Raw genomic sequence first — 12448 nt, 5'->3', positions numbered from 1 at the left:
AAGCATTCCTTGTATATTGCAGTGTAGAGCATCATTACAGGCATATTGCTCTACGTTTTTAGATAACTGCAAGAAATGTGTAAATATTACAAGGGCCAGTTTAAACTCACCATGGTGAAAGAAAATCATGACAAGCTATTAAACGGAAAATGGGAAAAATTGGAATTTTCAAGCATTTAGCATTTATCATCAGCTAAGGAGGAGATTACAATGTTGAATGTAAAAAAAAAAAAAACAGAAACAAGCATTAAAAAGTGCGAAGGATTGTTATGAGAATCAATTAAGGTCTACCTGGCAACAAGAAGCTCTTTTTTATGTGGGCAAAATAAATGGGAAAAGAATTATAGGTGCGGACAAATTTATCACAACAATACATTGTAACATGACAACACAACTAAGATATTCAACTAGTATTGTTTTAAATATTTATCCAACTTTAACATCTGAGGAATTTCAACAGTATAAAATTGATACTAAAACAGATGTTCCTCCAAATTTTAGTGAAGATATTGTTAGACATTCTTTATACAGACAGAAAAAGTGAGTAGCCCTGATCTAGACAATATTGCAAGATATGCCCTGGTTAAAATTAAGAACTTTATCCTACCTTCTTTAACATACATATTTAACAAAGTGTTGTTATATAGTTTTATCCTGCCTGCACGCATATTAACAATGTTTTTCACATTTATAAGGGTGGTGCTACTGACATCAAAAAATGTCAACTAATCAGCCTAGCATCTCTATTAAGTATGACTTTTGAAAACTGGATTATTTTCATATAAAAATTTAATGGCAATATTGGTGCATTTTGTGATCTGACCCCACAAAGATTTGTCAGAAACAGATGTACATTTACTAACTTGACTTGCTTTTATGAACCAGTTAGTACTGCTCTTGAACATGGGCTCTGTGTGTGTGTGTGTGTGTGTGTGTGTGTGTGAGTGTGTGTGTGTGTGTGTGTGTGTGTATTGTAAAGCAGTAGCTATCTGCCATTGTGCATTTCCTATGGGCTTTATGTAGGCTCACATGTAGACTGCACCCCATCTCTAGTTTGTCTGCTAAGTATTTTCTGCTGTGCATGCATATATTATCATACCATCACTATACATGTGTATAAAATATATTTTATACCACTTTTTTCCAAACCCCATACAAATAATTCCATCCAATAAAAAAGCCCCCTAGAATTACACTTACAGGTTCTTAAAGCATGTATTTCCTGTTATATTTAACAACACTTTTTAAACATGTTTTATAAACATTAAGAAAACCACTAAATAGCTCCCCTAAATTAACAAAGTCATCTCATATGCCCTTGTATTAGCCATTCCATTACATAAACCCAGCCACTGATACCAGCAAACCAGGAATTGTTATAAAATAACCATTTTAATACACCCTCAAATTGCTATAGTCTTCACTGTATAGTAATTATGTAAGGAATATCTGTTATAGTAGTCTTACACTTAGCTAATTTTGCAAAGTAGATTATCTCCAGTTCCACAAACTAAGACCAGGCCTACATTACTTGTAATTCAGCTAAGCCTTAATACACTCAAAGTGGGTCTCAATGCAATTTTGTCAATATGCATTGTTAAAGGGAGAAATGGATCTTGATCAATGAGTACTGACTGACTTACCCACCTGTTTATATTACCTCAGTATTGTAACTTCCCCTTCCTACCTAGACCCTACCCCCAATTATCGGATTGACACATATGCCCTCATTCCCCTTTTTCAGGCCTCACCCACCTATCATTTCAAGCATCAGAATGGAGGAAAAGCACAAAGCCGATGTAGTCTATTCCCATACTCCCTTTTACAGATTATCAAACAAAGTTAAGACTGCAGGCAACTAACATGCTTCATCTTGTAGTCCTAGATTTAAATCCCTTGGTATCTATTACCTGCTGTGTGACTATGAGTAAGTCTCCTAACTAGACAGTGCTCTCAGGTTGCCTCTCAAAAGAGGCAGTTGAGCTTACTAGGTTAACAACTGAATAAAACAGAAGCAGTATTAAATAGAGTATTATGACTGAGTCACCAATCATAACTTGCTTATTGTATGTTCAAGATATGGATGCAAAGATATTCACCTCAAGAGTGAAGCTCTAAAGGTGAATCTTGGCATTTATATTGAGAATAGATGAAATTAAGTTACAATCAGAGATCCGATCATAATTCTTTGTAGTGCTTGGAGATTTGTCTGTACCATGTACTACTAGTTAATGTAAAATAAAACAACTTAAAAAAGTATGACTGTGCCAAAATCTTAAATGGCAAAAAATGAGTAGACATTCTTGAACCGCACAGTTGCTCATTTCTCCCTTCAACCATGCATATTGGCAAAATTACATCGAGACCCAGTTTGAGTGTATTGAGGCTTGTATTGTTGTGCTGGTTTTGAAAGCTAGTAAACCAGTTGGGAAGCATTTATGTCTTTATGTATTCCCTATGTATGGGAAGCAGATGGCTCCCAAATACATTTTTAGTGGTTGTAATATTGTATATATTCGACAGAAACAGAGTTGAAATTAACCCATTTCATGCTCTGCTGCTGCTAATTACTTGCCAGCTGTTAGGGGCTAATGGCAGATGCAATCTTAACAGTGTGTAGAGGGTGCTTAACAATTGTTAAGCACCCTTTTAAGCATTAAGATCAGGTGTTCTGCTATAGTAGTGCTTAACTAGGGAGTTAACTGATATTTGAGTGTAATCATCGAATTCCATGCACTGCATAAATATTACCCTTATACTGGGTATATGAAAATAATGTTTCTCACCAAGCATAAGGAAATTAATAGAATTGGTGCTATACTGATGTTTAAAATTGCAAATGCGGACATCTAACTAGAAGCTGTGCTACATGGAGGTTAAATAGATTCCCATTCTGCCATAAGATTATTGTTTAAAACTATATTCCTTATAAAAATATTTTCTCCATTGCCTGTATCATACTGGAAAGCTTTTTCCAAGCTCTGGATTTGCAGCATAGTTTATACTTGGTGCAACATTTAGAAAATAACAAATGTGTCCAGCAGGAGTCATTGTTTCTTACCACATCTCTTGTATAAAACATTCCTGAAACTCGTAGAGCAAATGGGTCTAATTTGATAATGGAATGATTTCATCTTAATTCTTACTCACCCTATTTATCAACATATTTGTAGACAGAGGACATTTGAATGGTTTAATGCTCAGTATTCAATGTGCTCATTATACAAACTCTAAACCTATTATAGGCCTTCAAAGAGTTTGTCCCCTATCAGACTGAGATCATAAACTCTGTCAGCCAACTAATTGTCAAGTTTGCAAAATACACTGAAAAATATGAAAAACCAAAAAACTCAAAAAAATGTGAATGGACTCAGCCTTCTTCAAGACAAAACAATATGTTATTATTCACAGCAAATATATATATAAAAAATATGTAATTAAAAAAAATTAAAAGTTCAAATTATAACCACTTGACTTGAAAAAAAAAAACTTTTAAAGGGCTATCTAATACCTATTAACACAGGCAGTTATTTTCCTCCCACCATAAAACAAACAATATAAAAAGACATAAATAAAACTTACTTTTTTTTTGTTTCTAAAATAAACAATAAAAACAAAAACTGCGAGTTGTGAAATATTTCAATATCATCAAATCAAATATCAAATATTTTATTTTCAAACAGTATAACCATAGAAAATATAAAAAATATATAAAATATAAATATAAAAGTAAAAATAATGTAAATATACATATTACCTACCTAGTTTAATAACCAATACATAAGTTAGTAATGGTGACATTTATTTATATATATATAGAAAGGAACCAACAATTATTATATATATATTTATATATATATACATAAAAACATAATAATATATATACATATATATATATATATATATTATATATATATATATATATATAAAATAAATAAACTCATCTCTTCAGTGCTTTTTTGCTCTAGTTTGTTTTTTTTTGAGAGTTATAGAGACATATTCTTCTTTAATGACCTCTCCGTTTTGCCAATGTAAAGGGAGGGACATTTTCACACACAAGCCACATATACTACTCCTTTAGTTTGACAATTGTACTTATCATTAATAAATTCTACCATTAATATAATATTTGCTTTATAGAATATATTTCATTTAGCCATACCCATGTTGTTCCCTTTAATTTTTAGTGTGTTCTTTTCAACAAGGTATATGTGAATGTTGGACAGTGTCCCACCACTTTAACCAATGCCTGGTCCTCCACTAATGCTCCAATTTTTGTAAATGATGTCCCTAATAATGTGAAATTCTGTACAATATCATATTCCCTGTGTTGGCCTTTTGTTTTTGTTTGTAATGTTCCCCCTGCCAGAAAAAGGGCCTAAAGTCTTTCTTTCTTTTATTCTGTACCAACATAATATCTTTTATTAAAAGTCTGGATACCCTCTCTCATGAACATTTTATACAGTTTTGTTTTTCAAAACCATTCTTGCCGCTCTGACAAATTACCCCTTCACCACCACTTCTTTTTTTTGAAAGGGGATGGCTACTAGAAAGTGGAGGTAAGGGAGTTTGAATAGTGGAACTTTTCTGTGGATCATGGGTTATTTAAATTATTATTTATTTTTATTAATATAAAAAATTAGAAATTAATCTCACCTACACCCCTACACTGTAAATTATTGAAGAAAAATAGACTTTTTTTCAAAATGCTGTTAATAAAGTATTGACATTTTGTTGATACATATATTTTTGAAACAGCCATTCTTCCCAGTAGTATGCCAAAAACTGTTTTGCAGCTAGTCTTGTTAACATGTTCCAAAAGCCCCAGGAATCCTTGCAAATTTGTATCCTCATCCTTTAGGGGTTTAAACCACATCCATTTATGGTCAAATAGTGTAAGATGTCACAATCAATGCTCCCTCAGGAACAAAATCATCTAGACACCTCTAATTTTTCTGTAGGCTACATGTACTTCATTAAGGCCGACTTTAAGATTCATTCTTAGAAACATTATTTTTCATTGTTTTAGAACACACATTTGAGTTAACCATTGACCTTAAATCTATTCACACAACTTTTCAAAAAAAATACTAACTCCATATAGGGGATTAAAAAATGCTTGAACTTTATAGGTGTTAAGTAGTGTGTAGGTGTGTTACTACTGAAGGGCCAGGATTTAATTTACGCTTTAAATAACAGTCTATAATAGTGTTAACAAGATTACATTTTTATTTATGAAAGACAAATGGAAAAAAATTTAAAAAAAAATTCTATCAATTCCACCTCCACCTTAACACCATGTAATTGTAGATTTTAAAGTCCCTTTGTTGACTCCTTATACAGTGGCTCCTCCACAAGGCACCTCTCTCTCTTCAAGGCATCGTCTTGAACCAGTTGTTCCCCAAGATCAATTTTGTCTGGGCGAGAGGAAGGGGATAGGCTTTTGCCATAATCCTTCTTGATGTCCCTGTCAATTTTACGTTTCTTGTTCAACAGTAGCTTAAATAGATGCCTCAATACTGGACAGGATCCTTAAGTAGTGTCACTTGCATCTACTGAATCAAGATGCTTGTTGCAGAGAGAAAGACTCGTATTACTCTTCCTGTCTTCCTGTTTAATGTTATAATATTATTAACTAAAAAATGCTAAAAAAAAAAAAAAGTGCCCTGTTTAATAGGGCCATAGGGCCTTGAACTCTGAAAAACTGGCCATTGGCACAAGCCCTTAGGAATTATTTTCTGCCAATGCATTCTCTTGAAGGTAAGAGACCAAAACTATGTTTCCTCCCATCGAAATAGTTTAAAATCAAAGTTGGCCATGGTAGGAATAGGCGCTGTTTCTCTTTAGGGATGCCTGCTTTTTGAGTTTTCGTAACTAATTGTCAAGTTCACTTTCAAAAGTCTGCAGACTATCCAATTTACATATTTGTATAGGAAGAGTGTTACACCACCACCAAGTCCTACAATTAAATGTCTTCCCATATTGAGTAGTTTTAAAGCTAGTAACTTCAACAAACTTTTTTTTCCATTGCCCATCTAAGTGATTAGTTATGTCTATGTCCAGTGTTACAGACAGGCTATCACTGTTTATACTTTTATGGATTAATAGAAGGTCACTCTTACCCATCTATGATCTTATAAGTTAGCTTCTTCATTACAGATATTTATTTTGTAAAGTATTTTTGAATTTTCTCAAACCTTTTTAGTTGTGCTATATTATTTAAACAAATGGACACAAACACAGTATATTCGATAGCTGGTCTTAGTACTGATGTAAAAAAAAGGAGTAATACACTTTGATCTCTGCTAACTATTCTACATAGTATGTCCCTTGTAACACTTGTTTCTATCAAATTTGGTTTGAATGACAATTGTTTATCAAACCCAAAAGCTGGATCCCTGGTCATGGTTACTTCCTCCAACAGTGTGTTAGTTATCACATATGAGTAATAAGGGTTGCAGTTTCCAAAATGTATTACTTTTGATTTCCTTACATTAAACTCCATGCCCTTCATCTTAGACCAGATATCCAGAGAGACTAAAAACCTTTGCATATTATGCTGATCTCTTAAGTTTGTAACCATTGATCATACTGAACTGTCATCCATGAATTTAGTGACCTTAAGTTGTTCCTTGTTAGAAATTCAGACACATTAAAACCAAGACTGGACCTATTACTTACCCCCATGGCACCCCAGAGATTATTTTTTTCTTTAGACAGTGCTTCTTTTATTTTAATTCTGTATTTTCTATTTTATAACAAGTTACTAATCTATCTTCCAAAATATCTATTAATTGCTTTACTTTATCTAATTCATTTCTAAACCACATTCAGTCTCTTTGACTATTTTGCTTTAAAACAGAAAAATACACTGCAAATTTGATCACCTGCTGCAATGTTATAAAATGATTAACCTTGTGATTCAGAGAAGCTTACTGAATTGCAGAGAAGGCTTAACTAAGAAGGTTTTCTTGGTGCAGTAAGCCCAAGTGATTCAAAGACCACTCTCCTAATACACCTGTATGCAGACAGCGTTCCTGCTGGGGAAGCTGCATGCAAATTTAACAGTCTGGGGTAAGTGGATAATGTTAATTAACTATATGCTCTTCCCTGGAAATAGAGCTGGAAAAGGATTAGCAGAGTAGAATAGTTGTCTGAATTGCTCTACTATGTTAATTTGGCCACATTGAGGAAAAAGTATAAGCTATCTGTTGACAGCATACACCCTTTCACTTTTATGCATAGATCAAATTTGTACTGTGACTACAGGTACCTACCACAGATCCAGCTGAGGTTGTGTGTGTATATCTGTGTGCAAATCTGTATGAGCATGAATATGGGTGCACAGATATTTGTGTGTGTGTGTGTGTGTGTGTGTGTGTGTGTGTGTGTGTGTGTGTGTGTGTGTGTGTGTGTGTGTGTGTGAGTGAGACTGAGTGGTTCTGTGCATGTAAGTATGCCTGTATGGGGCTTGTTTGCAGCTGTATGTGTGGGAGGAGAATGTGTGTGTGTGTGTGTGTGTGTGTGTGTGTGTGTGTGTGTGTGTGTGTGTGTGTGTGTGTGTGTGAGTATGTGTGGGTTTGTGTGAGTGCATGCATATTGGAGCATGCCTGTGCAACGGAAATGCACAGTCTGGTGGTGGGAACACTAGCACGGACATGTCTGACAACACAGTGTTCAGTTAAAGTATGGTAACTTTCTGGTAATATGGTGTTTCTCTGTGAAACTTTACTATGTCTCTGAATTGGAGATTTTCACCATCTCCCTATTGGCAGTCCTGAGTTGGCCAATCAATGTTGATGATAATCATTCTGAATCCCAGACTACATTTCATTTTGTCAGGTATTCTAATGGGTACTGTAAGTGCAAGACAGATAATACATCTACTTGTATCAGAAAACAAGCTAGAAGTTTCTTGTCTGGATGTTGTTCTGAATAAATCTCAAATCTGGGATCCTTGTTTTTGGTAGATCATAGTTTGTCATGTAAAAAACAAACATAATGTAGCTACCTGTTCTTTTAATAGCATATCTGTGATCTACTTTCTGGCAGCAACTATCATACTGTAATATTGTGAACTATTGTTCCAAGACTGTATTTGACCAGTGCGATTCCTTACATTCCTGGGAAATGCTGATGTACTCCAGAATGGATAGCTGCTGTGCCATTATTGTGTCAGTAGAATTCAGTATTTCTATTTTTCTTGAAAATAAAAATCGAAAGAAACAAATGTAAAATGATTTTTCTCTTTTCTGAAATCCCCGTAGCCTGAAAGTGCATTTCAACATATTCATCTTTGACCTCTACACTGTTACGAAAACAGTGGTACCTTGGCTCACTGATTACTCAGCCCTAATCTGCTATGTCAATACTCACTCTTTAAACTCAAGACCTTACACAGCAATCCTTATCTACTGAAATATGGCTAAGTAATTCACAACTCATTCTAAACTTAAAAAAATACTGCTCTTTACCCCAAAACACATCATTACCCCAAGAACACTATTCACTATCAACTCTGCCAAAATATCATGATGGAGCAACAAAAACACACACAATTTTTGGGTGTCATCATAGAATGATTTGACCACCATGTATCACATAAGGTTAACAAAACCCAACAAAAAGTAGGCACATTATGCAGAGTACAACCTACCTCACTGACATGACCAGAAGATATGTAGCCACTGCTTTCTTACTGCCATCTCTCCTCTATGCTGCCTCAGTTTTCACCAACCTTCAGTCCTCACAACTATACAAACTTGAGCAATGTTATAAGAAAATAGCCACATTTGCTTAAACTATAAGAACTGAACACACCAATGCCTTGCACTTAGAGAATTAAACTGGCTAGAAATACCATATCATCTAACAATACACAGATTGCTTATAAGACAGAAAATTGCCTCGTCCTTAACTTAATACAGCACTACTCCACCAATAGAATTTTACTGTCTAAAGAAATGTACTGATCACTATAACCAAATCAAATAATACTGAAGATGACCGTCTACATTCAAATATTGTAGCTAAACTGTGGGACCACTGTGGGACCACATCCCACTTCCACTGAAATCAATTGAGAATGTTAACTCATTTAAGCCACAACTAATATTTCACCTTTTATATCAATGGATCTGCTGCTGTATATCTCTGTTATACGTGCTACTGCAATCTTCAGCTTACCATATCATCAAACCATTTCTGTACAACCAGAATCCTATGCCTCACAGTCTGTGTTCGCCAACACCTAAATCATTTTACTAGTGTCTCACATACATAGTTTATCTAACACTGCTTACCACCCCACCTCTATACTTCTAATGTTAACCTTTTGATAATTGTTTATAATTGTCTCTGAACCTGCTTAATATTTCTGCACCACTGAGTTCCTTCTTTCACTTCCATTTCTTTGAATATCTAATCACTAATCACAAGATCTGTTATTTATTTGATAAGACTACTAACATCTCTTCAAATGTTCAAACATAAACATCTACTTAATGCATAAGTATCTTTTATACTGTAATAGTTTTCTTTATTTTATACAAATCTAATCTAATTTGCAAATGTATGTGTAATTGTTAATTAATATTACTTAATTTCTGTTCATGTAAATTATTGAATGTCTGTTTAAAAATGTTTGTAAATATGTTGAAGCTTTTCTCCCCAGGCCTCTGCTGAAAATATTTCTTGATTAAACCCATTAGGACAAACACAGTAAACAAAAGCAAAACTAAAAACTAAATAAATAAATATACAGGGAGATTCAATAACTCCTACATGGTCATTTTTCACCATGTGTGCATTGCAGAGGGATGCGCACGTGGCCATGGAAAGTTTTAGATTCAGTAAGCACCATGTAGTGGTACGCAGCCCTGCACAAACAAGGTAAACACAGTGGCATGCTAATTGCAGCATAAACAGCTGAATCGGATGCTAATTAACCAAACCAACACTGTTTAGAAGAAGAAGGAAAAAAAGAGAAACAAAACTAAGCTAAGAACTGTTTAAAAGAAAACACTTTTTGAAAGTCAGCCAACACCAAAGTGCTACACTTGAATAAACCACCACAACTGTGTAATTACAGCTGAACCAAACATTGAAAAACACAACTACTGCACATGTATAATGTTTAGAACATTTGCCATTTAATTGTGTTTCTAGAATGTCCTCAGAAGATCAAGTGCAGTAAGCAGTCCACTTAAATCATTTTCAAATTCAGTCATGTGACCGTTCCGCTCAAAAAAGTTAAAGACATAGACACATAATAAAATAAACCACAACGGTATAATAAAATAACTTATACATATTAATTTTATCCTCTATACTAATAATTTATATACCCATTCACTGTAAAAATATATATTCATATATAAATCTATAGAACAATATGAAAAGACAAATATTACACAAAATTTTTTACAACGCATATAAAACTTGTTTGATTTTTCAATATTTCAAAAGACATTTAATATTAAGACTTTCATTGAGTCCTGACAAAATAACTGCTTCTAAAAGTATTTGCCAGTTTAACCCTTTAACTTCTAAATAATTATTTACATCACCGCTAAATGAAAATCTATTACAAAAAGCAGAAACTTTCTAAAATCAGTACAAACAAGGAAGTGTTTGGCCAATGCACTTTTATCGTCCTTATTTTATATGGACAAAAAATGTTCTAACATCCTCTTACTTAACTTACGAATGGTCTTATGTACATAAAAACATTGGCATGTGTCACACATAGCTAGGTAAACCACATACGTTGAATCACAGCTAAATTTGTTTTTATACCATATCTGTAAACTATTATGTTTAAGTATTACATTGGAGCCTTTGTTAATAAATCTGCATTGCCTACACCAATTACACTTAAACACGTCTTTCTTGACTTGAACATTATTTGGGGGAGTGTACTCAAATAACTATTTTAAGTCAAAATCCTTTTTATAAAGAAACCTAGGAATTTTGTACTATTCAGAGAAACCCCCTGACCTGACTGGCATGCTGAACTTCTACAATTCAAATGGTCAACTTTGGTCCTCCAACAAAGCCTTAATCAAAACCATCACATGCAAAAACAACTCCTGGGGATCACTGTTTGCCCATGAAATAACAAAAATATGGAACAAACTTCCCCCTGACCTCAGACTACAAAACTCCACACCCTCCTTCAAAAGCCTACTTAAAACATATCTCTTCACCAACCATCTATGCAACTGTAATTGACCCCCTGAAGCCTTATACATTCACTATTTCTATACCCCATCTGTCCTGGACAACACAAACAACACCATCTAACTATACCTATCCATGTGTGAGCAATAACCTATATATGAGTGTGTGTGTGTGTGTGTGTGTGTGTGTGTGTATATATATATATATATATATATATATATATATATATATATATATATATATATATATATATACTCTTACATGTATATTTGCTTGAATGTATATATGGAAAACTTAAACACTTGTATACTCTTATTCAGTTGTAAAATATCTTGAAATGCTCTACCAGGTTCTTATCTACCCTCAGTGTATATATTGTATACTTGTATTTTCAACCAAAAGGGGGAATATCCTCTTATTATATACTAACGGCTGTAAAGCCTACAATCTGTATACTACTACTATGTAATGTCTCTTTTGTAAATTTTTCTTCTCTCTCTAAACTTATGGAGTTTTTCCCCCAGGACTCTGCTGAAAATGGACACTTGTCCAGTCGACTATCCTGGCAAACAAATGTTTAATAAATAATAATAAAATATTATCCAGCGTCTCACTGAGTTATTTTTATGATACTGTCTTCCAGTTTTCATTTATAATTTTCCTTATTTCCATAGCATCAGTGGAAAAAGGTAATGGGAACACTATAAAAACCTTCATTTTTATATTTTACTACCAAATGCCCTTCAGAATTATTAATAATAATAATTGAAATTCCACTGACCAAAATAGGGCGAAGCCTCAAACTTCTTAAACTATTCAGTTCTCCAGTGATCTGATCAAGGCATGTAGCTGTGTAACCCCTGTCCAGAAATAATTGCCTCAAATGGTGAACCTCATTATCAAAAATATCATTAGAATTAATTAATTGACTGATACAATTTAGCTATTCAATAAGCTATAAAGTATCCATGTAGAGTCCATCCTGGTTTGTCATGCATATTCCAAAACTTTTGGAATACAGCCACAGAAAGGAGTCTACATGGCCAGAACCATGTCAACAGAGAACCTGGAGTGTATTATGTAATAATAGGAATGAGTTACATATCCTTGTATCGCAGAAATACAGCATCATATCCTTGTTTGTGCCATAACAGTAACTCACCTAGACCCCCCCCCAAAAGAACAGGAAAATTACAGAATTTGATAATAAACCCTCTTTGAAATGCTAAACGTTCTTTCAAAGGAGCTGTCCCTGAAACATTTGTAC

Source organism: Protopterus annectens, chromosome 6.part0, assembly GCF_019279795.1.
Source record: "Protopterus annectens isolate FY-2018-M chromosome 6.part0, PAN1.0, whole genome shotgun sequence".
Taxonomy (NCBI): Eukaryota; Metazoa; Chordata; order Ceratodontiformes; family Protopteridae; genus Protopterus; species Protopterus annectens.
The sequence above is the reverse complement of the archived record's forward strand: the minus strand, read 5'-3'. Positions refer to the sequence as shown.